Source organism: Mauremys reevesii, unplaced genomic scaffold (genome assembly GCF_016161935.1).
Source record: "Mauremys reevesii isolate NIE-2019 unplaced genomic scaffold, ASM1616193v1 Contig130, whole genome shotgun sequence".
NCBI classification, from domain to species: domain Eukaryota; kingdom Metazoa; phylum Chordata; order Testudines; family Geoemydidae; genus Mauremys; species Mauremys reevesii.
This window is the reverse complement of record NW_024100750.1, coordinates 30,501-42,545: the sequence shown is the minus strand read 5'-3', so window position 1 is coordinate 42,545 and position 12,045 is coordinate 30,501. Positions and strand designations below refer to the sequence as shown.

General features: G+C 47.6%; 1 pseudogene; it reads right to left on the bottom strand.

Moving 5' to 3' along the window:
- Nucleotides 1-11,795, bottom strand: part of LOC120392981 — a 53,655-nt pseudogene extending 41,860 nt beyond the window's left edge.
- Nucleotides 11,796-12,045: the final 250 nt, after the last annotated feature.

Genomic DNA, 12,045 nt, shown 5'->3' with positions numbered 1-12,045 from the left:
TGTAACCAAGCACATTCCTGAAGAAAAGCGTAGATCAGAGAAGAGTGTGGTGGAGGCACAAGCAGCTGCTGCTGAGTTTAGTTCCTTAAGTCTAGATGATCCAGGACTGTGGACCCACTTGAGCAGTAGCCTGAGGGACTTCCTTGTTCTGCATGGGCCACAGCAAGTGAAACTTCATGTTCCCCAAAGACAATGAAAATAGAAGTTTCCATCCAACACATTACTGGTGTGAAATCCCCAATGGTGACAAAGTGGAGAGGCCACGGCTTATGTACTCAGAAACCCAGAATGCTGCATACTGTTTTGTTGCAAACTCTTCCAGTCTAATGTTCCAGCCACATTGGGTTCTACAGAAACAAAGGACTGGAAACATCTGGCAAGAAATCTGGCATGCCATGAGAAGGCAGCAAATCACCAGAGAGCATTGCATAGGTGGAAAGAGCTTGAGATGAGACTAAGGTTAAAGGCCACCCTAGATGATCAGCATCAAGAGAAGATTGCATCAGAGTCTCTGTACTGGCAAAATGTTCTGAAAATGCTTCCACCCAAAACCTAGCACTTCAGATCAGCTGTCTGGGCCAAACAATGGAAACTTCCTTAAAACTGTGGCGCTAATGGCTGAGTTTGATGCTGTACTCCAGGAGCATCTAAGAAGAGTCACCACTCAAGAAATGTACATACACCACTACCTTGGAAAAACCATTCAAAATGAGATCATATAGTTACTGGTAACAAAAATCAAACAGAAGATTGTGGCAGATTTGAAGTCAGCAAGGTATTACTAAAAAGAACAGGCGTACTTGTGGCACCTTGGAGACTAACAAATTGATTTGAGCATAAGCTTTTGTGGGCTACAGCCCACTTCATCGGATGCATGCAGTGGAAAATACAAGAGGAAGCTATATATACACAGAGAACCTGAAACAATGGGTGTTACCATACACACTCTAATGAGAGTGATCAGTTAAGGTGAGCCTTTACCAGCAGGAGAGGGGAAAAAGAATTTGTAGTGGTACTCAAAATGGTCCATTTGCAGCAGTTGACTTCTGGGCTGCACACCTAACATCAGCCATATGCAATAAATGACTTTAATGGTGCATTTTGTAACAAGAGAAGAACCTAGTGAAAATGTCCTTGCAATGGTGACGGTCAGAGAGCATTTTCTAGAATTTATTGACATTGATGATACTACAGGAGCTGGTATGACAAATGTGCTTCTTAAAAGCTGGAAGATACAGGAATTGATAGCTGACATGAGAGGTCAGGGCTACGATCATGGTGCCAACGTGAGAGGAAAGAACAGAGGAGTGCAGACACGGATCCGAGAGTTAAACCCTCGAGCTTCTTTTGTCCCATGCAGTTCTCATTCACTGAACTTGGTGGTCAGTGATGCAGCATCAGCTTCTAGTGAGACTGCTGAATTTTTTAATGTAATTCAAAGCATCTATGTATTTTTCTCTGCATTGACTCGTCGATGGCAAGTTTTGAAGCAACATCTGGGAACATTCTGTCTGACATGGAAACCTACCGATGCACACTCTGAACCCTCTGAACAAACCCACCAAAGCTCAGAAAAGTCTCGAAGATCCAAGAAAGTTAGCAGCTGAAACAGATGGCAAAATGGGATTTATGACCTCTAACATCACTGGCAGCCAGTGGGGCCTTGCTATATTGCTCACTGCTAGGAGAATGGCGTTCACATAAACATTTACTTATAAACTGTTCAGTGTGAAAGCCTGAAGTGCAGCACTTGGGAAACACGCTGCCGTGGTGTTTTTGAAAGAGAGAATCTGCCAAGTGCTGAGATTTTACTGTAGTGCACTTACCTCAAAGGTGAATTCCCGCTGAGCAGCAAGATCTATCTTATTGCCGACTAAAACAATCACGAGCTCATCGGGAAGAAATTCCTTCTCTAATTCCCTCAACCATAGCTTTGCTCTCGCAAAAGTTGCCTGGAAAGGTGAGAGAGAGAGACACACACACACCGACATTAAACCAACAGATACTCAGCAGCTGTCACATGGCCCAAAGGAGATTGGCAGGTGAGGGGTAAAAATGGTAGAAACAAATGGGTAATGCACTTGACAGATAGTGATGCTAGGAGCACTACTCAGCATGGAACCAGCTCTAAATATACTTGCTTCCCCAAAGCCAAGGATGACTTCTCCTCCATCAGACATGACCCAACCACCATGGATCCCCAGTGGGTCGTAGACCCAGCCTACAGGTGATGGGCTGAGGTGATTGGGCTCTCTTGTGATGGGGCAAGGATTCTTAGAAGCTTGGTCTACCTCTTCAATAAAGCTCTGTTACTGTGAGATGTTACTCGTCAGCAGCCTATGGTCTCCTCCTTCTGTAACTACCATGGCAGTAATACAGACATATGGCCCTCGGTGTTGCGGTTCCTGTGTGTTGCATATTACTAGTAAAAGGGAAAAAACCTTCATAACGTAGTGGGAGATCATGCGACATGTCCCCCTGGAACAGTCCATCAGAAACAGACATTAGTGTAACTCATTTTATCTCTCTCTAAGTCAGGGCTTGGCAACCTTTCAGAAGTGCTGTGCCGAGTCTTCATTTATTCACTCTAAGTTAACGTTTCGTGTGCCAGTCATACCTTTTAATGTTTTTAGAAGGTCTCTTTCTATAAGTCTATAATATATAAACTAAACTATTGTTGTCTGTAAAGTAAATAAAGTTTTTAAAATGTTTAAGAAGCTTCATTTAAAATTAAATTAAAATGCAGGGCCCCCCGGACCGGTGGCCAGGACCCGGGCAGTGTGAGTGCCACTGAAAATGAGCTTGCGTGCCACCTTCGGCACCCTTGCCATAGGTTGCCTACCTCTGCTCTAAGTGGTGTCGGTGCCACTAGATGGGACAGGACACCACACCCAGGTGTGGGGTTACATGAGGGTAGGGGAACAAAGAGCACTTAGTGATGCTCCCTCATTACCTACTTGGCTGGTGAGCTGGACTGGGCTGGGAGGCAGGGGTAGACAGAGAAATCTTGGCTTTGAGGGGGAAAGCGTGAGCATTTATTGTCCACTGTCAGTGAAATGTCTGTACCAGTTCCTTGCATGTCTTCACCCACCTTTACCAGAAGAGAAGGATAAACCTGCCCATGATGTGTAGCCCTTACGTGATGTGTGCAGGAAAAAGCAGTCTTGGTTGAAATGTCTGGAGACGTATTGGGAAGCGACCCTACACTAGAACTATTGCAGCCTACCAGCAGCGTGGCTGCATGATCAAGATTCAGTTGGGATATTTTAGAAAGATAAAGGCAAACCCTTCTGGAGGAGAGAGGCAGGAGAACAAGCCATCGCTGCTCTTACCTTTCTGGCTATGTCAAATACAAGAAGGGCAGCACTCGCCCCCTGTAATAAAGATGGCAAACACCATGGTACTTCTCCTGTCCTGCAGTGTCCCAGATCACAAGCTTGATCGTGGCAGTCTCTAAACATACCAGCTGGGTAAAGAAAGAACCTGGAAGCGCAGAGATGGGACAGCTCCTTGAGAAAGCCATAGCATGCACCTTAATTAATGTTAACCTTCATCTCGGTGATCTGTGTGAAAGATGGGTGTCGAGATTGGGTTGGAAAGGGCTGCAGGGGGAGGGAGGATGAGAGAGAGAGAATTAAAACACCCCCCCCCCAAAAGCAATGTAACAAACAGGCTGGTGAACTGGTCTTACCCAATCACAGCCCGGTAGTGCACCAATGCACATCAGCAGGGTGTAGCTGGGAGATGGGGAGGGGAAGAGGAATGAGAACAATGGTTCTTGCTCAATCCATCAATATTAGTGGCATTAGCAAGCTTTGGTTTTGCAGCTGTCTAGCTGGAGGAAATGTGATGGCAGGGTGGGAATTAGGAGTCTTGAGTTCTAATCCAGCTGTACAGTGCCTGGCCCCTGTTGGGTGCTGCTGTAACAGAAATACTGCTGTCTCCCGACACTGATTTGCATGACCTTGGGCAAGTCACTTAAGACTCGCAGGCCCCTAAGCACAGCCCTGATTATACAGAAGCAGCGCTGTCCCAGGAGTAGCCCCGGGGAGGTGCTCAGATGCTTCTGAGCTACAACTGCTTGTTCTTGCTCTTAGCCCATGCCAGCAAACCTGCCCCACCCCCAAACTGGCAGGGCTCTGCTGGCCAGTGGGCGGGGGTGACACCAAGGCCATGCCTGCTCCTCTCTCCCTGCTCTAGGAAGTGAGAGGTGCACGTTTGCTCCTGCACACCTGGCCCAGAGGCGTAAAGGGGGCAGAGGCCTTGCTCTCCCATACTCCCCAGGCAAATGTGTGGGCCAAGTCCCAGCCTAGCCCCTAACCTTTCTGTCTCAGCTTGCCCAGATGGAAAATGGGTCTAATTAAAATCCACCTCCCTGGAGTGCTGAAAGCCAGCAAATGTCTGCAAAATGTTTGAAGATCCTTGGTCTGAAAATGCTATAGCAGCTCAAATGTGCGGCTGTGCACAGTAGACAGGCAGAAGCCATCGGTTAAGGGCCAGATTGTCTGACAAATACATGGGCTTGAGGTAAAGGAGGCAGTACAGAGCCAAAGCTCTCCAGAGAGCCCTGGGAGGGACAGAAGCTTTCTCTGAGTGGCAAGTAATGTAGGCGAATGACACCACGCTCCTTGGTGTAGGCACTGTGACTGCCTGGTGTGTGTGGCAGCGTGGGAGACCCCTTGGGCCCTCCATCCCCACTCTCCTGGCAAAGGTCAGGGCCCTTCTTTAAAACAGGAAGAAAAGGGTCTTTCTGCCTATTTCTGACGTAAAGACACCGAGCCAGATCCTTGCTTATGTAAATTGGCCTTGCCTCCATTGAAGTCAACATCTAACAGGTGGGGATCAGTCCCATGAACATCAATGGCCTCCCTAGCTCATACCAGGGTCTGTAAGCTTGCAAAACTTCCTAAAGAGACTTAACCGACCTTGGGTTGACATCTCCAATAAAAACTAAAGCCATGTTTTCCACCAATGTTGCCTACTGAGATGAATGTTTTTGCTTCTGATGATGGGAGCGCGTAGCAGAACTGGGTGAATAATGGTGGTTTGGTTTTGTTGTTGGCAATTTGAAAAGTCAAAACAAAATTGATTGCAAGTCCAACACCACATGAAATGTTTCAAAGATTTTGACTCTACGTCGAGAGAAATTTTATTCTGGGTCAAATGAAACATTTATTTTAACTTTGACCATTCTAAATAATTTTTTTTTAAAATAAGAGCAGCGGCACAGGAGGCAGCAAACAGGGCTGCCAACAGGGGAGTTAGCGTGGGAGTTGGCAGGGGGAGGTGGAAGGGGCAGCTCCGTGCACCCCAGGTAAGAACACCAAGCGGAGCCAAGACAGCAGCAGCAAGCAGCCATGAGCCAAGCAGCAGAGGACACACCAAGGATGAGAGCATGCAGCAGCTGTGGTATGTACCTGGTCCTAGCAGGGGACCCAGAACAGTACTATATATGCATGAAGTGTCGCCTAATAGAGCTGCTGGAGGAAAAGATCCAGGGCCTAGAGCTGCAGGTAGAAACCCTGATAGACAATAGAAGGGGGTTTGAGAGGCTGATGGAGCAATGGCAAGCAGTAACTGAGGGGGAACGCCCAGGGGCACAGGGGGGAGCAGGGGCCGAGGCCAAGGAAGGGGGGCCACCAGAGGAGGAAGATGGGCGGTGGAAGCATGTGACCGTGAGAAGCAGGCCAAGGAAAAGGAGAGCCAGTGAGGGGGAAATTGAGCTAAGGAACAGGTTTGAGGGTTTGGAGAATGAGGAAGGGATACAGCAAGTGGTAGCTGACAGTGGGAGGCCAAAGAAAAAGAGACGAGCGGCCAGTCCCATAGAAAAAGGGGTGGAGTCGATGGAAGTAGCACCAAGTTTGGGCCCAGGGAGGATTCAGGATGGCTTAAGGGGAACCACAAGGGATGATAGGAATGGAAGGAGCTTGCAACCAGGGGGAACAGGGGATAGGTTAGAGGACCGTGCTGTCCCCAGGCGAAGGCAGGTCTACGTGATTGGGGATTCCATAGTGCGAAGGTTGGACAGGCCTGTGACCAGGGCCGATCCAGAGAACAGAAGGGTGTGCTGTCTACCAGGTGCTAAAATACGGGATGTGGACCTGAGGTTGAAAAGGATCCTAAGAGGAGCGGGTAAGAACCCTTTGATCATCCTTCATGTAGGAACAAATGACACGGCTAGATTCTCGCTAGAGAGGATCAAGGGAGACTATGCCAGGTTGGGTAAGACGCTCAAGGAAATTGAGGCTCAGGTGATCTTCAGTGGGATTCTACCTGTCTCTAGGGAAGGGCGCCAAAGGGCTGACAGGATCGTGACGATTAATAGTTGGCTGAGGGAGTGATGTTACAAGGAGGGCTTTGGGATGTATGGACACTGGGAGGCTTTTGGGGACAGACAACTGTTCTCAAGGGATGGGCTCCACCTAAGTAGGGAAGGAAGTAGACTTCTAGGAGGGAGGCTGGCTCATCTGATTAAAAGAGCTTTAAACTAGACACTGGGGGGAGACGGTCGGGAGAGGTCCTGGTGCTCTCCACGCCAAATGTATACATTGGGAGTGAGGACAACAAGATAACAACAGATATAGCCAGAGGGGGGCAGTTACATGTAAGGAAGGGGGGGGGGACAGATACTAGATCTATAAGTCATACTGGAAGTACTGTGTCCCTACCGAGTTGGGTGAAAAGAGTGAGAGGAGCCCAACGGGAAAAATTAGGATGTTTGTTCACCAATGCGAGAAGCTTAGGTAACAAAATGGAGGAACTAGAGCTCCTGGTCCGGGAATTGAAACCGGATATCGTAGGAATAACCGAAACATGGTGGAACGGTAGCCATGACTGGAGTACAGGTATGGAAGGGTATGTGCTGTTTAGGAAAGACCGATGCAAAGGTAAAGGTGGGGGAGTAGCACTGTATATCAATAATGAGGTGAAATGTAATGAGATAACTAGCAATGCAATGGATAATACGGAGTCTGTTTGGGCAATGGTCACATTGGGGAAGAAAACTACCAGAGCCTCACCCGGGATAGTGATTGGGGTGTGCTATAGACTGCCGGGATCTAGCTTGGAGACGGATAGAGAGCTCTTTAATGTTTTTAAGGAGGTAAACACTAATAGGAACTGCTTGATCATGGGGGACTTTAACTTCCCGGATATAGATTGGGAAACAAATGCTAGTAATAATAATAGGGCTCAGCTTTTCCTAGACGTGATAGCTAATGAATTCCTTCATCAAGTGGTTGCTGAACCGACGAGGGGGGATGCCATTTTAGATTTGATTTTGGTGAGTAACGAGGACCTTGTTGAGGAAATTGTTGTAGGGGACAACCTTGGCTCGAGTGATCATGAGCTAATTCGTTTCCAAATAAATGGGAGGATAATCAATAGTGCATCTGAGACTAGGGTGTACGATTTCAAAAGGGCTAACTTTACTAAATTAAGGCGACTAGTTAGGAAGTGGACTGGGCTAACATATTTAGGGATCTAAGGGCAGATGACGCCTGGGGTTACTTCAGGTTGAAGTTGCAGGAGTTGTCAGAGGCATGTATCCAGAGATGGGGACACGGCTCGTAGGTAGCAGTTTTAGACCGAGCTGGATGAGCAAGCGTCTTAGAGGGTCATTAAGAAAAAGCAGAAAGCGTACCAGGAGTGGAAAATGGGAGGGATCAGCAAGGAAACCTACCTTATTGAGGTCAGAGGGTGCAGGGAAGCTGTGAGAAAGGCAAAGCGACGAGTGGAGATGGACCTAGCGAAGGGGATTAAAACCAATAGCAAACGGTTTTTTAGCCATATAAATAGGAAGAAAACCAAGAAAGAAGAAGTGGGACCGCTTAAAACTTTAAATGGAGTGGAGATTAGGGATAATCTTGGAATGGCACAATATCTGAACGAATACTTTGCCTCGGTCTTTAATGAGGCTAATGAAGGGCTAAGGAATAGTGATAGAGGGACCGATGGGAATGAAGATATGGGGGTAGACATTACGGTATCTGAGGTAGAAGCCAAACTTGAACAGCTTAACGGAAGTAAATCGGGGGGCCCGGATAATCTTCATCCTAGAATATTAAGGGAATTGGCGAGGGATATTGCTAGCCCGTTAGCGATAATCTTTAATAAATCACTAAATTCGGGGATTGTACCGACTGACTGGAGATTAGCTAATGTAGTTCCTATATTCAAGAAGGGGAAAAAAAGTGACCCGGGGAACTATAGGCCTGTTAGTCTAACATCTGTAGTATGCAAAGTCATGGAAAAAATCTTAAAAGAGAGAGTGGTTCCGGAGCATGAGGCCGATGGCAACTGGGATAGATTACAGCATGGATTTACGAAAGGTAGATCGTGCCAAACCAACCTGATCTCCTTCTTTGAGAAAGTAACAGATTTTTTAGACAAGGGAAATGCGGTGGATCTAATATATCTGGATTTCAGTAAGGCGTTTGACACGGTACCGCATGAAGAATTACTGGTTAAATTGGAAAAGATGGGGATCGAAATGAAAATCCAGAGGTGGATAAGGAGCTGGTTAAAGGGGAGACTGCAGAGGGTAGTATTGAAGGGGGAACTGTCCGGTTGGAGGGGGGTTACCAGTGGAGTTCCTCAAGGCTCGGTTTTGGGTCCGATTTTATTCAATCTATTTATTGCTGATCTGGGAACCAAGAGTAGGAGTGGGCTGATAAAGTTTGTGGATGACACCAAGTTGGGGGGTATTGCCAATTCGGAAGAGGATCGGGATATTCTCCAGGGAGATTTAGATGACCTTGTAAACTGGAGTATTAGTAACAGGATGAAATTCAATAGTGAGAAGTGTAAGGTTATGCATTTAGGGATGTCTAACAAGAACTTTAGTTATAAGCTGGGGACGCACCAGTTGGAAGTAACGGAGGAAGAGAAGGACCTAGGAGTCCTGGTTGATCGTAGGATGACTATGAGTAGGCAATGTGATGTGGCCGTTAAAAAAGCTAATGCGGTCTTGGGTTGCATTAGGCGAGGTATTTCTAGTAGGGATAAGGAGGTGCTAGTCCCGTTATATAAGGCGTTGGTGAGACCTCATTTGGAGTATTGTGTGCAGTTTTGGTCTCCCATGTTTAAGAAGGATGAATTCAAACTGAACGGGTACAAAGAAGGGCCACTAGAATGATCCGAGGAATGGAAGGCCTTTCGTATGAAAGGAGACTTGAGGAGCTCGGTTTGTTTTCCTTAACCAAAAGAAGGATAAGAGGAGATATGATTACACTCTTTAAATATATCAGAGGGATAAATACCAGGGAAGGAGAGGAATTATTTCAGCTCAGTGCTAATGTGGACACGAGGACAAACGGATATAAATTGTCAGTCAGGAAATTCAGGCTTGAAATTAGACGAAGGTTTCTAACCATCAGGGGAGTGCAATACTGGAACAGCCTACCGAGGGAAACAGTGGGGGCGAAGGACCTCCATGACTTTAAGATTAAGCTAGATAAATTTATGGAGGGGATGGTATGATAGGATAACGGGCTTAGTCAATAGGTCAATTAAGTGCCACACTGGTAAATAGTACAATGGGTCAATGGTATGATATAACCTTTTCCAGAGGGTTTGGCTGGAGAGTCTTGCCCGCATGCTCGGGGTTCAGCTGACCGCCATATTTGGGGTCGGGAAGGAATTTTCCTCCAGGGAAGATTGGCAATGGCCCTGGAGGTTTTTCGCCTTCCTCCAAAGCATGGGGCAGGGGTCGCTTGCTAAGGAGTGGGTGGATCGGCTTATGTGGCCTGCATCTTGCAGGAGGTCAGACTAGATGATCATAATGGTCCCTTCTGATCTTGAATTCTATGATTCTATGATTCTATGAAGACTAAAGGAATTTTTGAAAGTCATTTCAAACCAAAAAAATGAAACATTGTGATTTTTTTTAAAAAACAATTCAGTGAAACTACCATGAACTCACAAGGTGGGTGAGATAAGATCTTATCTCGACCAACCTCTGTTGGGGGAAGCGACACACTTTCATGCTACACAGAGCTCTTCTTCAGGTCTGAGGAAGGAACCGGAGTGTTACAGCTAAATCCTCTGCTTCCTACCCAGACCCCGAAGAGCTCTGTAAAGCTCAAAAGCTTGTCCCCTCTAGGGTGACCAGACAGCAAGTGTGAAAAATCGGAATGGGGGTGGAGGGTAACAGGCACCTAGATAAGATAAAGCCCCAAATATTGGGACTGTCCCTGTAAAATTGAGACATCTGGTCACCCTAGTCCTCTCGACCAACAGAAATTGGTCCAATAAAACACCTACCTTGTCTCTTCAATATTCTGGGACCAACCTGGCTACATGAACACTGTTACCATGAACTCCTAAAATGTGGTCGTGTCCCTGGATCTGCAGCTTTTTCAGAAAAAATGTTCAGCTGAAATTTCACCTAGTTCTAGTGAGAGTGGGTGTCTGTTGAAACAGCAGGAAAATGTCAAAGGCAGGTTTGCTGATCACATTGGAGAGTCTAGATGGGCTGCTTTGACTAGAGTGACTGGAGCGATATCATGGGCAGAGCTGCTGGGAGTCTGGGAAGATAGCCTTTTAAATGTCATCCGTTGGAGGCTCCGTTGTCATACGTCCTCTGTCACAAACAGGGCAGAACAGAGTGTTACGTCTGTTTTTCTGACACCCAGGAATTATACAAGGGGTGGTTCCAACCCAAACCCACTAGATCGGACTCTGAAGCGCAGTTCCTGGGATTCCAGGATGCGCCTGTGTCAGTTTGTGCAGCGAGAGTAAGAACGTGGTGCAATGTCGCAGTGAGCGCTGGGACTGGGACTGGCACCCATCCAGAGATAATACAGTGCGATTGGTAGTATTTCTGTGGGGGCAGCTGGGAGAGCCAGGACTAGGGGGAGAGCACGGAGAGAACGCAGAGGGGAAAATCTATAACATTGAATAGTAAATGGTGAACACTCTCTTGGGTTACTCAGAACTGGCAGGTGTAGACCAAAACGCTCCGCTGAGGTGACCTATTTAAATGCTGCACTACCTGCAATGAACCGCTAGCTGTCACTCTGACTCCACAATGAACACAGCTGTGTTGCTGGTCCCCTGTTCATGATTTCCTGTCTCCAATCTACCCCAGCAGAGAAATGTGTCCTGCCTGGGGCCTGAGCCTCCCTGCCAGTGAACTCCAAAGGCCCTTTGCCACTGGTGTCGGTGGAGCAGGAGATGCTGAGGCCTGACTTTTTTCAGACGTGCTTCTTAGGTTGGTGCCTAAAGATCCAGCTCTGAAGAGCAGCGTCAGACAAGGCCCAGCTTTTAAAATGGGCACATCAGCCTGCACAGCTTGTGCCGCCTTAACCAGACTTTTCCGGATCTCGCCGTTGTCAGTCCTGTGCCTGAGCGGAGAAACCAAACTAACCCCGCGCTCACGGGCTGTACCGTTGGGGGTCTGTTGGGTCACGTTCCGTTAGCTGCCAGAGCTGCCAGCTGGAGCCCCTAACCCTGCCTGCTGAGTGACGTCCTGCTGCTGCTCTGCTGGGCCTGAGAGCTTAAGCAAAACCAAACATCACGCTAGCGTCGCTCCGCTGACTTCAGCAGAGACACTCCTGCTACAAGGGAGATGCAGATCAGGCCCTTTGTGTTGCACCAAAGGATTAGTTCATTGCTGCCACTCACTCACATCCCACAGTGGGCACGGATTCCCTGACGTCCTTTTTCACATGGCGAAAGGCTGTGCTTGACTTTCCCACGGCCGCGCTCCCCAGCAGAACCACCTTGGAGATGTAGGCTTGCTCCGTGGACGGCCCCGCCCCCACCTGCTGCGTTCTTCTCGGGGCCATATTCTGCAAAGAAGAGAGAACCCTGTTCAAAAGGCATTGACAGTGTGCTCCAAGGCCCTCGGATGATTAGCTGTGTACACTCTAAAGAGTTAGGCCCAAGTCCTCGATTTCCCACTCAGCGTAGCAGGAGACGTGGCTCCAGTTTAACCCTGATATTCTGTGATTCTATCTGCTATTCTATGATGCTGTATGATTTAGTTGGGAATTGGTCCTGCTTTGAGCAGGGGGTTGGACTAGCTGAGCTCCTGAGATCCCT